General features: G+C 40.7%; 1 protein-coding gene across 5 annotated transcripts in view; it reads right to left on the minus strand.

Annotated features, from left to right (window-relative positions):
• Positions 1-18,148, minus strand: part of sdk2b (sidekick cell adhesion molecule 2b) — a 252,146-nt gene that overhangs the window by 201,526 nt on the left and 32,472 nt on the right. The window lies entirely within an intron of this gene.

The raw sequence follows: 18,148 nt of genomic DNA on the forward strand, positions 1-18,148 counted from the left end.
GCCAGAGGAAACATACTACCAAGGCATATCACTTACAGCTGACAGTGACATGCTATGTTAAGGTTGCTTTACAAGAGCCGCTTTTTTCCTCTCTGGATTTCTCCTAATGCATTAAGTTCATTTAATTTAACAATTAAAATGGGAGAGGAACTGCTATGTTTAATCTCTATCTAATCAGTAGGCCTGCAAAAGTAATTGGGCATTTTCCACCTTTGTTTTGATAGGGCACCTGAAGACATGCAAGGCAAGGAGTTAAAGAGTGTGCTAAATAATTACTCTGTTTTTGATACTGTACTTAAATTGGCAATTGACAAACTCCATTTCTCTAGAGACTGAAGCTGTAGCTGCAGCATGTTGATTGACATGTTTTAATTATGTAAGACATGTCTTAATTATCTAAGACATCTTCAAGGAGCTCAGATAGAGCCCGTATCAGGGCCACATTTAGTTAAATGTGTTATATGTCACTATTTTTAGTGGCGTACTGTACGTAAATGGCCAATATGTACTTTATTTCTTCTGACGCCCCTTTACAGGCTTGTGATGATGTGCAATAGGTGCCAACAAAAATCTATGTTCGACCAATTTGTTGTGTTTTGTCATTGTTCATGTTTGCAAAAAAGCATTACACATTACACAAAAAAAATTGTGATATCAATACTAAGATAATTGTGATTCATATCCCCCCCCCCCATTGTGCAGGCCTACTAATCAGTCAAAACAAAGACACTGTTGCAGAGCAGTGACGAAGAACCTGTTGAAAATGTCAAATAATTTTATTGCGCCGTAATTAGTGTAAAGAGCAATTTTAGGCAGGATTTCTGATTAAAATAACGGATGACTACAATGATTACTGGTGACTTTGTGCCTAATCATTGATTGAATATGAATAATTGATTTCAATAAAAATATGTCTTATTCAAATTCAGTTACGAGGCTAGAAAAAGAGCCAATCATGGTGTTTCAATGTCTGCATATGTCATACTGTATATGCCATAATACATGAAGACATTTTTGTTCCTCGAATGCTGTATTGAAATTAATAATGGCATTGAGCCAATTAGGGCTGCCAATCAACACTTTATGAATTGAAAAGCCATAAAAAATGAGTAGTTGAGTTTTGTATCCCTTCTTTTCACATGGCTTTGGGGCCAGATCAGGACACAACACACTGGCTGGTAGCGTTAATATTCCCTGCTGAGGATATATCAATAATGATTCCTTGTTCAGAGAAAGGCTATACTCTAACATAGATTTTTGGATTCCAGTTCTTTGGTTCCAAATTAAATATTTAACTCTGCATATATACAGGACATTAAAGTGTAAACCCTGACTGGTTTTCAATCAGTCTACAAGGACAAAAAAAAAAAGTTGAAAGGAAGCATTGGCTCGTTCAGGGCCGCAGCAAAAATACTTTTATTAAAGCTGCACAATATGTCACAATTAGTGGTGGTAAGTAATTTAAGTAGCTACTGTACTGTATTTTCATTTATTTGCTACTTTATATGTCTACTACATAACATGGGAGAAGGAAATTGTACTTTACGTTGCTGAATCTTGGCTATCTGACACTTATGGTTACTTTTTACATAAAAACATAGGATGGGGCACCCTGGTAGCTAACCCTGCTCAGCGTGCTCCCCATGTGCTTATAGCAGCGGCCCGGGTTTGAGTGTGATCCGCGGCTATTTGCTGCATGTCATCCCTCTCTCTTTCCCAATTTCATAATAATATTATATTCTAAAAAATTCTATTTTTCTTCAGTGTCTTCCATCACTGGTCACAATTGACCTGGCTTCACTAAGTTCCAGGAGTGAGAGCTCCAGACTCTATACTCACAGAAAGTATATTTAATTACAATCTCAGGCTGGTTGAAAGCTAAGATATTGACCCAGCTCCTAACTGAATTCATTTTCTTATTTAATTAAAAAAACAATCCTCAGTGTCAATATCGGTATAAGGAAGAGGAATTAACTTTGTAATTCTGCGGTGCATAATCAAAATGAAATTAGCACCGTGAACAAATACTTGACTTTGACTCCCCTGGAACAACAGCACATGGGTAGAATTGAATGTGTTGAAAGTTCATTAAATAGGACTTGGCAAAGACATACCCTTCAGTCATAAACACCCCCCCAGGGGGTACAATATATGAACGTTAGGTAAAGCTGCCGGAGGATCAGATTTAATTGCATTGCTTTTTCTTTTCCTGATTTGCGTGTACTGTTGATGTTTTGGGGGATGTAGACAGAAAACTAAATACTGGATTATGTCAATTGATGAGTATTCAGTCAAGTAAAACAAAGGTGTATCCCAAAATGAATGCACATTTTGAATATGATCCACACATCTAGTGCATAAACCTACTGAAATACACAATGGAAGTGGAGCAAGAAATCACAGTTTCGTGCCATTCCATCGGGATGAATAAAACTCAATAAAAACCCATATTTTACTGAATAGGAGTGGACCAGAATATGTCATGCTGAGTCCTCTGTGAAATGTGAAATTATTATCTTTAGCAAGTTTTGAATTCTTCTTTCACTGCTATGAATGTAAGGAACCCAACCAAATAGGACACTTACAGACACATTTATGGCAGGCAGGCAAACCAACCATAGCAGAGCTAATCTGAAGCAGACATAGGATGAGGTCAATGCAGAATCCCTCACACAATGACTAACAATAAACTGACTCTGTACTTCATTAGTGCGCTGCAAAGTCTTCCAAGAAGCATTCCAGCTAATAAAGAATTGAAGAATTATGGGTGTTGAGGCTTGTAGGAAGTTCATCTGACAGTCATGTGGAGTCTCCTTCAGTAGGAAAGTATTTGGCGCTCACCTCTGCCATTATCAGACACATCAGCCACAGCTGCACGCAGGGCTCGGGCTCCCAACTCCCAGTCAATTTGATATATTAAACAATTATTGAATATGTCACCAAACAAAACACAGAGACACAAAGAGCTGTGTAAATCTCTGGCTGCTTCCCCTAAATTATGTATGACTCAATGAATTATTCATGAGGAGGAAGTGAAAGAGGAAGAAGGCGACGGCAAATATGAAGAGGGAAAAAGAAAGTGTCGGGAATAAAACAATGGACTGTAAATGGAATAAAGGGAGGAAAAAAGGAAAACTCCCCAAAAGGGTTGCGATTTGGTTCTGTTTGGTGGAAGGCCGTGAACCTGGCAAACCAGAATGAGTCAGTCAATTCAAGTTTAGTCGGCTGTCATTCATGGAGGAATAGATGTTTATTATGATGAGAACATTACAGTGACGGCGTGTAAGCATGACGGATCAGCAGCCAGTGCAGTCTTACAGGATGATAATGTGATTGGCACACTAAAAGTGAGGGCAAGAATGATGTTAGTTAACTACGAGTATGGGTTAGGGTTAGCATATTACATGGGTTAGGATTTGAGAAAGCTATGGATGGATTCTATATTAACATGACGTGTAATGCCATATTTTGCTGTACAATTAATTTTCCCAGAAACAATTGCAATTAACAAAATAATTGTCTCTTTCAAACTATTAAAAGCTTTTAATGAATTCCAGGATACAAGTTTTAGTTATATTACTGTTATCGGACCAGATACACAGCCTATAAAGTAAACAACGCCACTAAACATCACTTAGACAATTACTATTTGGCATCTCTATACAAAATCAACAATTACCAGTTATACAGCTTATAGTCTATATCCACGATGTTCCACTTCTGGGATTGCTCTGGTGCGGCCGGAAATTCCATCGGATCACGCTATTTTTGGCCGGATTTTAAACTCAGTTGGATTTATGAGGACTATGGTTAACTGCTCCTCAGATCTCTGCAGGGTAAATCAAGTCAGCTAGCTAGATTATCGAGTTTTCTGTTGCACGACTAAAAAGACCTTTGTACGTTCTCATTCCACCAAAACAAGTTCCTTCCTGAGGCTATTTTCCAGAGGCACAGTGGCTCTGCCCATGAGGAATGTGAAAGAGTGTAAAAGAAATGTCAATAAACCAGAGCACGTTTCTCTCCCAACCCCAGAATTCTGTATGGACTTGCCAGACCTTCCTTAGCAGTGTTGTGGCAAAGGTCTGGCAATGTGAGACCATACACCGTAAGACCTTAGATAACATTAGCAATTAATAGCGCTTAACAAAGAAACCACTATTATACAAAAGAATAGACAATTATGTAATAATTGGACCAGGCCTACTGACATGCTGTGGGGTGTGGCAGGTATAGCAATCAGCAGAGAAGGCTATGAGGCTAGCCTGCTAGCTGATGTCTGAAAGTAACCCAGACTTTGGAAGGTGGCAACCCAGGATCAATACATTTCTAAATATGGCTGCGGCGAGACGGACAGAATCTAGACATAGAGAAACGGCTTTGACCACGACGCCATAGGGAGATGAGATCATGACAGAGGAACACAGGGGACCCCAGAGAACAGGCGCAAAACACACGAACAGAAGACAGCTGCATGTGTGTAACTGATTAAGAATGTGGTCTTTAGGAGACAGTAAAGAAGAAAGAAAAAGAGTAGGGTGGCAAATTAGCACAGAATGAGAGAGATGTGGAATAGAATATGATTAGCAGTGGTACAGAAGGTGATAAGCATATTCCCGGTCTTTTCAGAAAGTCAAAAGGTGTCACATTGTAATTCTAGGAGCAGAGATAATGTATGCATGCTTTACAATTTGAATGTCATGGTGATTTAGTTTTGGCCTGCAGAGAGGAGGCAGAGGGGCAGCACCACTGTACTTGTGTTGAAGAAAGAAAAGGGAAACAATGATCATTAGCTGAATGCCAGGCCTTGGCTAATGAAGGGTGAACTAGAGCAGCGGAGCAGAGCACTTGGGAGCTGAGGTAGCTTTTAGTGAGCATTTCTGGGAGTAAGGACCGGCACGTTCTTGCCGACTGCTATTCCGGTCTGATTGGAGTGGTCTGAAGCATCCAGCAAGCTCATTGTGCAAATGTTGGGAGGGGGAAAGAGAGACAGCGAGAGAGAGAGAGAGACCACAAAAGAGATGCTTGTGCCACGGGGGATCAGGTTGCAAGGCTGAGGGTCACCATATCTGGCCTCTCTCATGGGCTGCATTCCTCGGGCCAGTCTAATTTAAAGCACATCTGTTGCTCTTGTTCCCACCACACAGCCTTTCGGCACTTCTTTTACTGCTTTTTTTTTTCAACGCCTTTTACACCTACCTTGTCCTTCAATTAGATTCATGTTGGCTATGCTCCCCCTTTGAATATCTTCTTCTCATATTGATTGATTGTCTCTTTCATCTTTCACCAATATCTATTTTTCCCTTTGACTCCCTATGTTCCCTTTCTGGCCAGTTTCCTATCCTAAGACCCTGACTTTTTTTCTCTATTTGCCACCACCCCCCTTCCAGTTTCTCGGAGCGTTTGTTGGTTTGTTTCTTTGATTGTTGATTGACCAACATATACAGTATGTGGATGACTAATGGCTGGATTTGCATTCATTTTGCTGTGTGCATTCCTGCTTTGCAAGAAGAAACCTATTAATGAACTCCCTCCCACACGGCCACAGTCAGGCCAAACAGACCTTAAATAACTATCCTATCGTCTAATGCTATGTTGACCGTTAAAGTAACAGATACTCTACCTGGGGAGATTATTAGGCCTTGGCGCAGAGGTCCGCGCTCGATAGAAGCTTTCCTTGTTCTTTTTGTTGCCTCTAGTCTTTTATGTCTTGCCAAAAAGACTGACCGAGAATGCCAAAAATATCCCCCGGATTCAATCAGACATCATGCCAGAGAAACAATTATTTGTGTGCCATCCATAACAGTGAACGTCCTATTTACACCGCTAAAAACATGCTATAATGACCATAAAACAGAACGCAAACAAGAGTTTAGCTTTTGCTGGGCGAACTCAACCCCGGATGACTGCACAGTCCTCATTCTCCATCCTGGCAAGAAAAATGTATCACATAGTGTTGTGATTAATATTCATAGGGTTGGTGCCATGTTAAACAGTAAACTGAGACACCCATGTTCAAGGCTGTCTAGACTGATTAGAATGCCAGAGTTCTGCTCATGTATCGTGGGTGAGTAATTACTGTAATGTCTCTAATTGCACACTTGTCGATTAAACCTGCATTCTCTTACACAGGGAACTTGATAACAAGGTGACCAATGTTATAGTGTTTGCTATGTCTTTTCTTACTTTTCTCACATGCATTAATGCAAACACCGCCCTGTGCATGAGGTTGAAGTTGTGATTATGAGGCTGGTTGAAAGGATTATGCCTGAATTACGTAATTATAAAGCTATGCTTGTTCTCAAAGCCAGCCACAGTTCAAGTTAACCCTCTGAGGTCTAAGGGCATTTTTAGATATCTTCTTGAATTTTTAGGATATTTGCATTTAACCGATTCCTCTGTGTGTTTCATATTAAAATGTTCAGAATGAACTCTTAGCAAAGGCCAACCTTTTTTCTATCTGGCTCTCTTTCACACAGAAACGCACGCACAAAAATTAAAATACAAATAAGGTCTGCATTTATTTGCTCACTGAAAACATGAACTGTGTGGGACTCCTGAGGGGAGGTTAAAGAGTAACACAGGTCAGCAGGGCTCGGCTGGTTATTGATTGGGTTGGGGCCAGGGTAGCAACATGCCTGTGCAGTCGCACACTGCTGAAGCAAGTTGGTAATTACTAATAAAAAAGTGTGGGTCAAGTTACTGGGAGGGGACCAGATGAAACATGTACATTGGGTACGTTCCGGCCGTGGAACAGGAAGCTGTAAGAACGAAACGGGAGGGCTACATATAAAATACGAAGTTGATTGAGCAGGAAGGAGCCTTCCTAATGTCACACATTTTGTGACACATCAATTAACAGGCCTGCTTGTGCAACGTGCGACAATTCTGCCAATTTGTTAAGTACTTGTTTGTAATTTGTCACGTATGATGTTCTGAAAGCGACAACGTCCTCACAGATCACAGTGCTACGGGACGGTATGCAGTATTTGGAACCTAAAAATGTTTCTACATGTTTTACTTCAACTACAAATTAACAAAATGGATCAAAATGTGTTTCCAACCTCTCTCAGCGGATCCCTGGCTTCTCTTTGAAGTGGTTAACAAAGCCTTAAAAACGACCAAAAAAGCCCATACGGCCCCCCTGACAGCTTTTTTTTTAATTGATTTTTCATTTGTCCCAGATATTTCATTTTATTCCAATTTTGAGTCTTTTGGATATTTAATAATATTTTTCTCTTTGTATTTCTTCGTGTCTTGCTTTTGGTGTTTTTAAAACTTTGCATCTTTACAAAGCAGAGAGATGACAGCTCCCATAAAAACTCTGTTGTCCCAATTTTTTCTGATAAAATGTTTTAATTTAACTTCTCTCATTAGCAAAGCGTCAGGGTGATAAATACATGTGGCTTGCAAGAGCACAAGAGTAATTTACATGAGGATATTAATAGATTCATCACCCAGGCTTAAACACATCAATTATGAAAGGCCTGTAACCTGAGAAAAGTAAAAAGAGAGCCCCATTGAAATGTTGATGAGAAATCTAATTATTGCAAATACAGCTGAGGCAAAACAAACACATTAACAATAGGTTATAAACACTGACTAATGAACTCAAATTGGGTATAAATAAATATGCTTATTTATACACATAATGTTTCATAAGCACTCAGGAGTAATTAGTAGCTGCTTTCTAGTGTTTCGATTAATCATACAATGCACATTGGGGAATTCAGTAACTGCGACTGACAGTATCATATTTTATTGATACAATACAATACCACAAGAGGGTCTGATCAAGCAAAACAGATCCTTCTGATTATTATTCAATCGTCTAAATTGTATTTGATCTTCCTATCGCTGAAAGCCAGTAGGCTTTGACAGTCCATTGGCAATGTAATTTCCTTTGACACACTCTCTCCTCTCCCTTTCCATTTGTGTGCATCCTGTCCCAGAAATGCTTGTTACTAACCTAGTTCTGGGGAGTTTACTCCCCGGAGTCCTGATGTTTTCTTTTCGCCCAGCATATTTCCTTGGATTAGGATGGCAACAATATCTTGGTTGCTGCTGTTGCCGTGGTCCTGCTACAACCCCGGCTACACCCTGCTACGCTGTGCTATGCCCTACAGTGTCCCGCTACGTCCACCTATGCTCTGCTATGCCACGCTACACCCTGTAATGACCTTCAGTGGCCTGCTTTGACATGGACCACTACAACTACCACATGTACTAACTGCTCCATTATCTTTATTAGGACTAATTTTGCCACTGTGCATCACACCCCCAACCGGCACCGTCAGACACCGCCTAGACGGTGGGTCTGTCTGAGGTTCTTCCAAAAAGGAAGTTTTTCCTCGCCACTGCTTGCTCTTGGGGAAATTACTAGAATTGTTGGGTCTTTGTAATTTACAGAGTGTGGTCTAGACCTACTCTATGTATAAAGTGATAAGTTATGATTTGATTCTCTAAATAAAATGTGATTGAATTAATTTATGGGTTTAAAAAAACGATTATGACAGTCAGCAGGAAGTCAGTATCGGCAGCTTTATATCTCCAGCCAAGATAGAGAGGAATTCATGAGCACTGCTTCCTCACTGTGTTGTACAGAACTCACTGCCCAGACAGCAGTAACACGAGGATTTACATTTCAAAAGCATGACTTTTCAAACCGCGTTTAACCTCTGAGCCACAAAAAAAAAAAATCAAACTTCGCTACTTTCCTCATGAAATACAACCGCTGTGGTAACGTGGGATTTCAACCACATTCCACATAGTAAACATAGTAAACTGAAGGGGCACCTGAGTAAATTTGGCAAAGAAGAGCAGGAGCTGCTGAAGAGATTAGATATGTTTGAAGAGAAAACAAAAATGCACCAACAGGAAACATCTGTGTCAGAGAGTGTGACCTCCACAACAGGAGGAGCGCTTTTAGGCCATGTGGTGCTGCTAGGGAGGCCTTGGGCCCACTGGGAGAACCGCTTGGCCTTGGTCCTGAGGGAAAACCTCCATCAAGGCTATCAGGTGACTGAAGTGTGAGGGAATGAGTGGAGGGCACAAGGGGAAAAGAAGGAAGCGACGGAGGAATGAACATTAGAACAGAGGAATGGACCATTGGGTTAGTGGGGAATATGGGTTGTGGGTATGATGGAATGACATACATGCATCTGATGAAGGCTATGGGTCTGGAATGTTTAGCTTATGAAAGAAGTCACGCAGACTATGAGTAAAATGAGACGGCCTTTGTGACTGTGATTATGGGATCACATAGGGGGTAGATCAGACGCCACAATAATGCCCCAGCTGTTGTTACGGGAATAGGCTGTGGATGACAAGAACAGGCTGTTCTGGGCTCCAAGATGGCCCTGAAACCACGCTAGAGACGGATAAGGGTAAGTCTCAATTAAAGTTGGGCGGTGTTCAAATTTTGATACCGTCAAACCTCGTCCCTATTTTACAGCTATATGCTTATTACCGTAACTAATTAAAAATTATGACTTTAGGCTCAGACGGCGTCACCAAACTGAATACCAAACACTAATACTGAAAAACTACTGACACTACCGAAACTCTAATACTGGTGTTGTTCTTCGAGACCAGGTCACTCGGTGTGCAACTTGCCATCTTTCCCCCTCTCTCTCTCTTTCTCCTTCACACTGCCACATGATGACAACCAAACATAAGCATTTTTAGGCCTTACATTAATTAATTTAATCTTTGTCTCCTATATAAGTGCATTGCATTTTTTTAATGACAGTATTGAAACCCTAGTCTCAATGGTGCCTCTCCCAGGGCACCCTTCCCACCCCCAGCCCATCCATCCTGTCTAACTACCCAGTTGGCATTTGATGCCACATGAGGCCTGATGTTGACTCTCATGAAGTGGGCCAGTGAGGTCCCTGGGGGTCCACTGCTCAAACTGCTTCACATGTGTCTGCTTTACCCACGGTATGGATACATCCCCATCTGGGTGCCGTCTATTACAGTACAGTACAGGCCCTGGTGTTTAAATGGGGAGGGTTACAGCTTGCTTGTGGTACTGTTAGATAGGCGACCTACTTAGGGAAAAAGATAACACAGGAAAAAGTGGATTTTGAAAAAGTTGAGGCTATAAAATACTGAATCAAATGTGTGACCAAGTTGCAACAGAAATTGTTTACACAGATTACGTGTGTGTGTGTGTGTGTGTGTTTGTGTGTGTTTGTGTGGGGGGGAAATGAAGACATGGGGGAGGAATAAAAAAAAAATTGGTCACCTATCGTGGAAGTACCTCAGAAAAATAATACATTGAGAATAAGTGATTTCTGTCTTGTGTAAATTCCAGGTGACAGGAGCTCATTTGGCTCCCTGGAGTCTATGAATTCATAATGCCTCTCACATGCACCTCTAGATGTCAAGAGAGTGTGGGGAAAATAGCCAATTTCAGCCAATACTACCCTCCTGCAGACATAGTCTCTATCTCTACCTATCCTTCTTTCACACACAACCACCACTCTCTGTCAATTTCTATTTCTCCCTTCAAAAACGCCTAAAGTATCAGGAACAGGAACAGAAGTCAAGTTATAAGGGACTTTTACCAGTGGTGTCATAAAGATAGTTGACACACTAATTCTTAGTAGTTTATGAAAGTTGTCTCTGCTGTCTGCGGTGTGTATACCTGTCTTCATAAAAGCTTCACTAGCAACAGCCCCGTGAGAGGGGTGGGGTAAAAAAGATGGAACCTGAAGTTTACACGTCAAGCATTTTCTAGGATAAGCATGCTGGGAGAAAGCCTACTTAATTCTCTTTTTGTATCATCAATCTCTCTGACTTCTTTCAAGCGTGCCCTCCATCTTTTTTTTCGTGTGCGGATGTGTCGCATGTGACAGTGTGTTTATTTGAATTTTTGGACTTCTCTGGAGATTCAGTGTAAGCAAGTCATTAGTGAGAGATGAGAGGAAGGTTTGTGGGCATGCATGTGCATAGAGTACATATGTTGAAACATTTCATCTGCCCCAAAGAGCATCGTGTCTCCGGGGATGTGCTCTGCCCTCTCTCTTCAACAGAATCTTGCAAATGCAGCTGTCACTCCTGATCTACTTCCAGCAAAAAGGGAGCTCGCTTGTCTTTGATATACTGTTGCACCTAAAATCCTTTAAATACCTTTGACCAGGCAGTCACAAAAACAAGGCCAATGACATGCAGCAAAGGCAACTAAGCCGACATGCACTGTGAAGCTTCCATATAGGCTGGTTGTAAAATGTAAGCAGCAGGGGGTTTGATGCAATGCTGTTTGATATTCAACAGGATGAATTTTAATACTACAACATCTAGGTTATGAGATGTGTGTGTCTGGGCAGAAGAATCCATGTGGAGCGTGTTTAAAATGCTCATTTATTTCCATGTTAAACTCATGCTCTGAGGGCATGTAAAATAAGCAACGGTGAGAGTTTACACAAGAGAAAGTGCAGCAGCTCGAAGCACTCTCCATCCTTTCTGCCCACTGTATGCTAACAGGGTGGGCCACACCCAGTCCAGCGCCAGACAGGCAGTCTGCCATGACTTTGTGGTCTAGCTGCCTGCCTGACTATATATGGAGATGAAATAGCAGGGTTGAGCCTTCACCCCCTTGTAAGGCCTTCAGGGCTGCAGCCTCAAAACCAACCGAAACCTTAAAACAGCTTGTAAAAAGCCACTTCCTCAGAGCCAGGATGATTATAGTCTAGAACAATGCATAATGAATGAAAAACCAGGAATGAAGAAGGGAGTTTTCTGTTATACGTGCAGCTGACATATTTGCAGCTTTCTTCTTTCCTAAGTTACTTTTGACATTTTTATTCATAAGAACACAAAATAAAATATAAATCTTCCTCATATTACTTCTTCAAAATCACACCTCTACTACAAAAGAGTTTCCAGGAAGGGGGTATTGTGTGTTATTGAGCAAATCGGCAGATCAGCCGCGTCAGCAGATGCATTCAGTTCCTTAAATCAGTTTACAATGATGAATAGCCCTCATTTAGCCCCACAGCTGGTCTTGTGCTGAGTGCTGTCCCTGTGTTTGCATGTGTCTCTGTCTCTGCGGTTTGAAAGTTGTTTTCTACCAGCCAGTGGATGGGTGATGTGGCCAGGGGCTGAAGGGAAGGCAAGAAAGATGGCCGACATAACAGTAACGACATATGGTCAGGTCAGTTCAGGTTTAGAATTTCTCCTTTATCGAGGATAAGCAGTCAGCACTATGGAAAAGCTGTGGCAGCAGCCCACCTGTAGCTGATAGAAAATAACTCATGTGCCAGTGGTGGTTTGGCAACTACGGGTAGAGGAAAAAGAAATATGTGGGGCCTGAAGGTTGCACCAGAAAACACAGCTTAACTGCATTCACAGCCCCCTTCTAGTGAGTCACCATTATGTCAGCCTGCATAAAGAAAAAGCTTTGAGTTAACAAGCCAGAATAAGAGCACACTTTTGTCAGAGCTTTGAGAGACATTACACTGATGATTAGAATTCCCACGCAAACGACAAAAGACGCCGAAGCAAAGAAACATCTAGACTTGATTAGACTATGTCTGCACCTCTGCAAGTTATAAAGCAAGGTTTTCTGATGCCTATCACACGGCATTTTGTTATAAACGTTCCGTCAGCTGTTTCACTCTGCTGTTTATCTATCAATAATGAGGTGCTCAGCAGCTGCAATCACAGAGACCCTGATTGTGTTTGTGTGAAATACAAGAGGTCTTTGTTGGTTGGATCAGGTTGAATCACATTAGGGATTTTCATAAAAGCCTTTGACATCTGAACCGGTGGCAGCAGGTCGTTGTCTGTGCCTCCAATTTGAGTAATGGACTGTAACACTGTTCCAGAATAGCAGAGTAGCACAGTCAACATGGACAACTATATGCTGTAAGTACCAAATTAAGAGGCTCACTCAGTTTAATATTATGCAACTAGAAACAAATGATGCAATGTTTTGGGCCTTCTCTCAGAAATCCGTTGGTCCGCCAGAATATATCTATGCCAGCGTTAATCCTAATACTGTTGGAGCCTCACACTGATTTTGACTCTATGAAGCCATATTTGGGTGATAAAAAGACGTGGCACAGCTAGCAGGGCATAGCTATTATTCGGGGTAAAACAACTGGGACACCATTGAGCCAGAGACCTTGGTTTCTTCTCACCTTGTGAACTTTTACATCTTTCATTGGAAAACTCCTAACATTGTGGTAACAAATAGAAAAGAACTGCTTTTACACAAGGGTTTATTTCTACTTTAAGGTTGAAGAAATGTTAGACAAGTGAATCCAGAGGAAATTACCTTCCTCTACCCTCCAATTCAATAAAAGCATCTCGATGAATATCTGTGATCAATAGAGCCACTTAGCATGTGATTGAGTAAGGTACATTGCTCTCTCACTCTCTCTCAACCCCCCTTCCCCCATACACAAACACTGTATCACCCAAAAACTCCCACATACAATCCGACACATGCACATTTCACACCTCTGTCCAAGACTGTTGCAGTAAGATGCAGTAACACTGTTTCCATGTTACAAGGTCCACTAGTTTTCATTCCAGTTTGGTGCTTAATCGCTCATCATTGCAGTAGTGCTGGCGTATAAAGCTGTCCCATCACCACTGTGTCTGAGGCGAGGGCACTAATTATAAGGTATCGCTTAATGATGCATGGTTTAGACTCAAGTGCTGGAAATACTTCCTCCATGGACACGACCATGGGGGGGGGGGGGGGGGCGAGGGGGGGAATGCATTGAAACCCAGTTATGTTTTTTAAACAACAACATAAAATAAAAATGTACATGTTATGTCTAGTTAATGGCTTTAAAGGGGGAAAATGGCACCTGTGGTTTAACAGAGAAAAATGAAAGGGGGTAGAACAATATAGGCATGTAACGATTACATCGGGTGACATTTATTAGCTTCATTTGAGGGATTACAGGCCCCTCATGAGTTGACACAAAATTTACGACATGAGTTTATGAGCCACACAACAGATACACTTACAGATGCATTCTGACCAAGCAAGAATAAAGCTTTTTCATGGTTGTTTCTTAGTTCCTGCAACAAATAACAATTTGGAGATGAAAGGTTTTCAATCAAGCACAGGGATTGACTGTGTCTCTTTCACAACAATTACTGCTTTGACTCATTAGGTTGCATAAAATGTAAAAGCCCCAAAAAATGCTACTGGAGAAATCGAAACCTCAAACATTATTTGGTACAGCAATATATTATACAGCTGTCACAGTCTCCACTAATGAGATTAAGAATCTTTGGAAGAATCTTACGAGAACTGAGGCTTTCGAAATCTACGAATGCTGTCGTCGATTAATACTTCTAACGCCTAAGCCTTTGTGTCCCAAGCTCAGTGCTTCTTTCACTTATCTATCCCCCCAATAACATGTTGCAATTTATTTGTTGACAAGATTAAATCCAATCTTGCCCAATCTTCAGTGTAATAATCTTGTTTGTATTTTAATTAAACATTATTGAGCTGGAAGCCCCTTTCTAAGCCTCAACGCCTCCCCTGCCGCTTGTACAGTCCACCAGGAGCTACCCGGACCTGCTAACCCTGAAACTCCTTCACCTCCACTACGCCTTCTTCAATGCATCTTAGTCTGTGTGTACAAATCCTGTCTGTTATTGGGACAACACTGCATAAGCCCGGTGAAATCTCTGGAGGCATGACCTACCATAGAGGTCTAACAGCTCAGCTATATTGATTTCCCTTACGTTCAATGCTTCCTAAGCTGCAGCGAATATCCTGTCACTCTGCATAATGCTCTATTTCAGCATCCCTGTGTGAGTACCACACACACATGTAAATGGTGCGCAAATTGATAAAATAGCACAAACACATGCAGGTATTTCTGCTTGACATATGACTGAAGTGTGAAAGAGTGCAGGTGTTGCTTTAAATCTATTCATGTCATGTTCACAAGACCGTGCCCCTATCTCCATACAGCCCAGCAGGTTTTTACTACAGTATACCGATTGATGGCTACACATATTAAAGGTTTAAAGCCAAATGTACAGATTGATACATGATAGAAAAAAAGATCAATCTCAAAATGGTTTTTTTTTCTTTGTTGTGACAAAATCTTCAGTTGCTTTTGGGACAAGTCACACTGATGCTTTTCTTTGCTGATATCTCACTGTGTTTAAGACACTGTGGGTGGTTATCTGAGACGGCAGAACCCAACACCGGTTCTTACCATAAGAATAATGCTGTAGGAGAAAAAAGTCATGCCGTGTTAAGATGACAGGAACTTTAGAGAGAGGACGAAAGCCGGGGAGCTTTCTGATTGGGTAATAGGCTGCTGTATGATGCTGGGCCCATCATCTATGAACAAATATATGCTCCAATTTAAGATGCATCTTTGCCTTGCCTTTTGGAGTGCAAAGCACAATGGGAGCAGATCGCATCAAACGCTTCATCTTCAGACGGTCTCCAGAGAACAATCTCTTTCATTTCTGACTTTCAAAACTACTTCCTGCTCCCACACGCTGTACCCAAGTGAAGTTAAAAAAAGAACTTTAAGTACATACAATTCTACAGTGCATTTAAAGCATTACCGTAGGCAATATCAAGAATTTTCAACAAAAACTAAATGGAGGAATACTGTTTGAAATAAGGATTTCCAATCTAACTATTTGTGTTTTATACTTTGAGTACTACAATGTACATAGAAGGAATGTATATCCCAGAATTTAGCTATCCAGAAAATGTTGGGGACTGAACAAACATTTCTAATCAGGTTTAGGTTTGAAACATTCAAACAGGATTTTGATTGGTCTGCATTGGACACACAAGCTCATTAATGACAACTATCCATCCTACTGTAACTGTTTCACAAATGTCGAAATGATTCAAGGCGATTCCAAGGAGATATATTCATCCGTGTGAATGACATCAAAAGGTCTCCCACAAAAAGAGATACAGGGGTGTGCGTTCTAAACGTCCTTTTGTGAGGACATTTTTTTAACCTGATGACATTTTCAAAAGGCTGTTTAAGACCCGTTTTAAAATTAATATTAGGCAATATATAATGCATTCTCTAGCAAGACTCGGGATAGGGTCGGCCATAGAGCCTTTAGCAATCACCTTTTGACTCTGTGAAGGCTTTAAGGGAGCACTAAGAGAAGAGCAGGAGTTAAAGCTCCCTCTACCAACTCTATCACTCCCTCACATTCTAGATATTCGGCAGCGATTTGGAGGAGTCTCTGGTTGTAAGCTTATTTACAAAAAAATTAGCTTTTACCAATAAACTCATGAGCAGCAGCACTACCCTCTGACCTTTAAAAGGGGACAAGAAGGCTTGAGATACTTGGGCTTTGAGGTAACTCGTAATCTTCCAACTACCTTCTCAAATATTTGATCGCAAGGAAGGATTGTGAAAAAGGAGCACTGTGCCTTCTTTGGTATGTGTAGTGTACTTTTCTGTATATTGTCATCTAGACCAATGTTTTTCTCTTTTGCTTATCTGTTTGTTTAAATAAATAAAATAGATCACAAAAAAAACTACCTTCCCAAGGAATTTCACTGCTCTGCTAAAAAAGTGTAAAGAAGACATGTACCATTGGGCCATCTTTACCACTGTCAGTAGCAAAACGAATCAGCCTGATTAAAATTACCCATTTTGATTAAAACATATTTCTTTTAAAACCTAGACCAAAATATTCTACCTTTTATATGGGGAAATAAATAGGATTAGCAACACTCAACATCAGAGACCTAAAGGTTCTGGAGGAATGGCTTGGCCTAATTTTCTCTTCTATTACTGGTCATACAAAATCCAGACATACCTATTAGAAAAAAGCCTGATTGGGTACATCTGGAGATCAAACCCAGAAAATTGGTCCTCAATAGTGTGTGCAGGCCTACCTCTGCTTGGCAGGAAATGTTGTCCAAATGTTATTGTTAGTAGTACAGAATACATTTGTCTAACGCTAGATTGGCAAATATTCATCCAAGTATCCACCCGTTATGTCCATGATGCAGGCCCCAATCAGCTGACTTCATACACATGTTTTGGCTTCACCCAAATCTCTCATTCTTTTGGGTGAATATCTTTAAAGCTTTTAGTGATGTTTTGTTATGTATAGCGTTATTCTATGCTTGATAGGAAATGATCGCCACTCAGATTTAAATCAATTTAGCACACTTAATGAAAACTTTCCTGACACTATGTGATATGATGTGAGACCTTCTCATTCCAACCTAAGCTGAGAGTCAATTTGTCACCTACTGTACACTGCAACGGATTTAGTGGCAAAATCACTGTGTAATTAGCACAACTACACACAGAGAAGAATATTCCTCCGTCTGAACTTCTACATAGACAGCAAACATGCTACATATACTTTGATAAAAATGATACAAGTTCAAATGATATAAGTTCTCGGCTGTATATTGTTTCTACCTCCTGGAGAGGAAAGCTAAAGGAATACAGACAACCAAATGGAACTTGCTCTATGAAGATGGCTGCTTTTTGTGATCTGGCCCGGCATGTGCTCAGCCAACTGTACCATTACTGCTTTTTCCTGTAGGTGCAATCTAAAGTCTGACAAAAAAAGCAGTAAACTATAAAGAAGTATTTCCATATGGAAGCTTTAGATCATTGCTGTTCTTAGATATGAAAGACCCTGTGATTTCAGCTACATTTTCCGCATTATAATGGCAGTAGTTTATGGGTATTGACAGAAATTATTCTGAGAGTTCTGAGAAAGAAAATGTTCCTGGATGTGATCAGTGAAAAAAACAACAAACACCACTTGTTTAGCCCACAGGCTTCCAGTGAAATGTCTTCACTATGACAAAAATGTATTCATTTATTTGCTAAAGCTCTAAAAGCTTTTCTACTTTTAAAGACTACATAACAATACTGTAAATCTCCATTTAGAAAAGGAGACAATGAGGACTACATCAATATAATTGACCCTGAAATGGAGCTGAAAAACTGCATTGATTTGGCTGCAAAATGACGCATCCTCTCACAAAACACCATTGTGTCCCCTTGTATTACCATTGTATCCCCTTGTAAGCATCAGGATTTTTCAATACCTGGAATGCATGAAACATACATTAAGGCTGTGGTCCTTGGCTACAGTTCCATTAAATGAAAAAAAGAAAGAAGCAGAGTGCCATCAGAGTAAAAAGGCACTG

Source organism: Etheostoma cragini, chromosome 21, assembly GCF_013103735.1.
Source record: "Etheostoma cragini isolate CJK2018 chromosome 21, CSU_Ecrag_1.0, whole genome shotgun sequence".
Lineage (NCBI taxonomy): Eukaryota > Metazoa > Chordata > Actinopteri > Perciformes > Percidae > Etheostoma > Etheostoma cragini.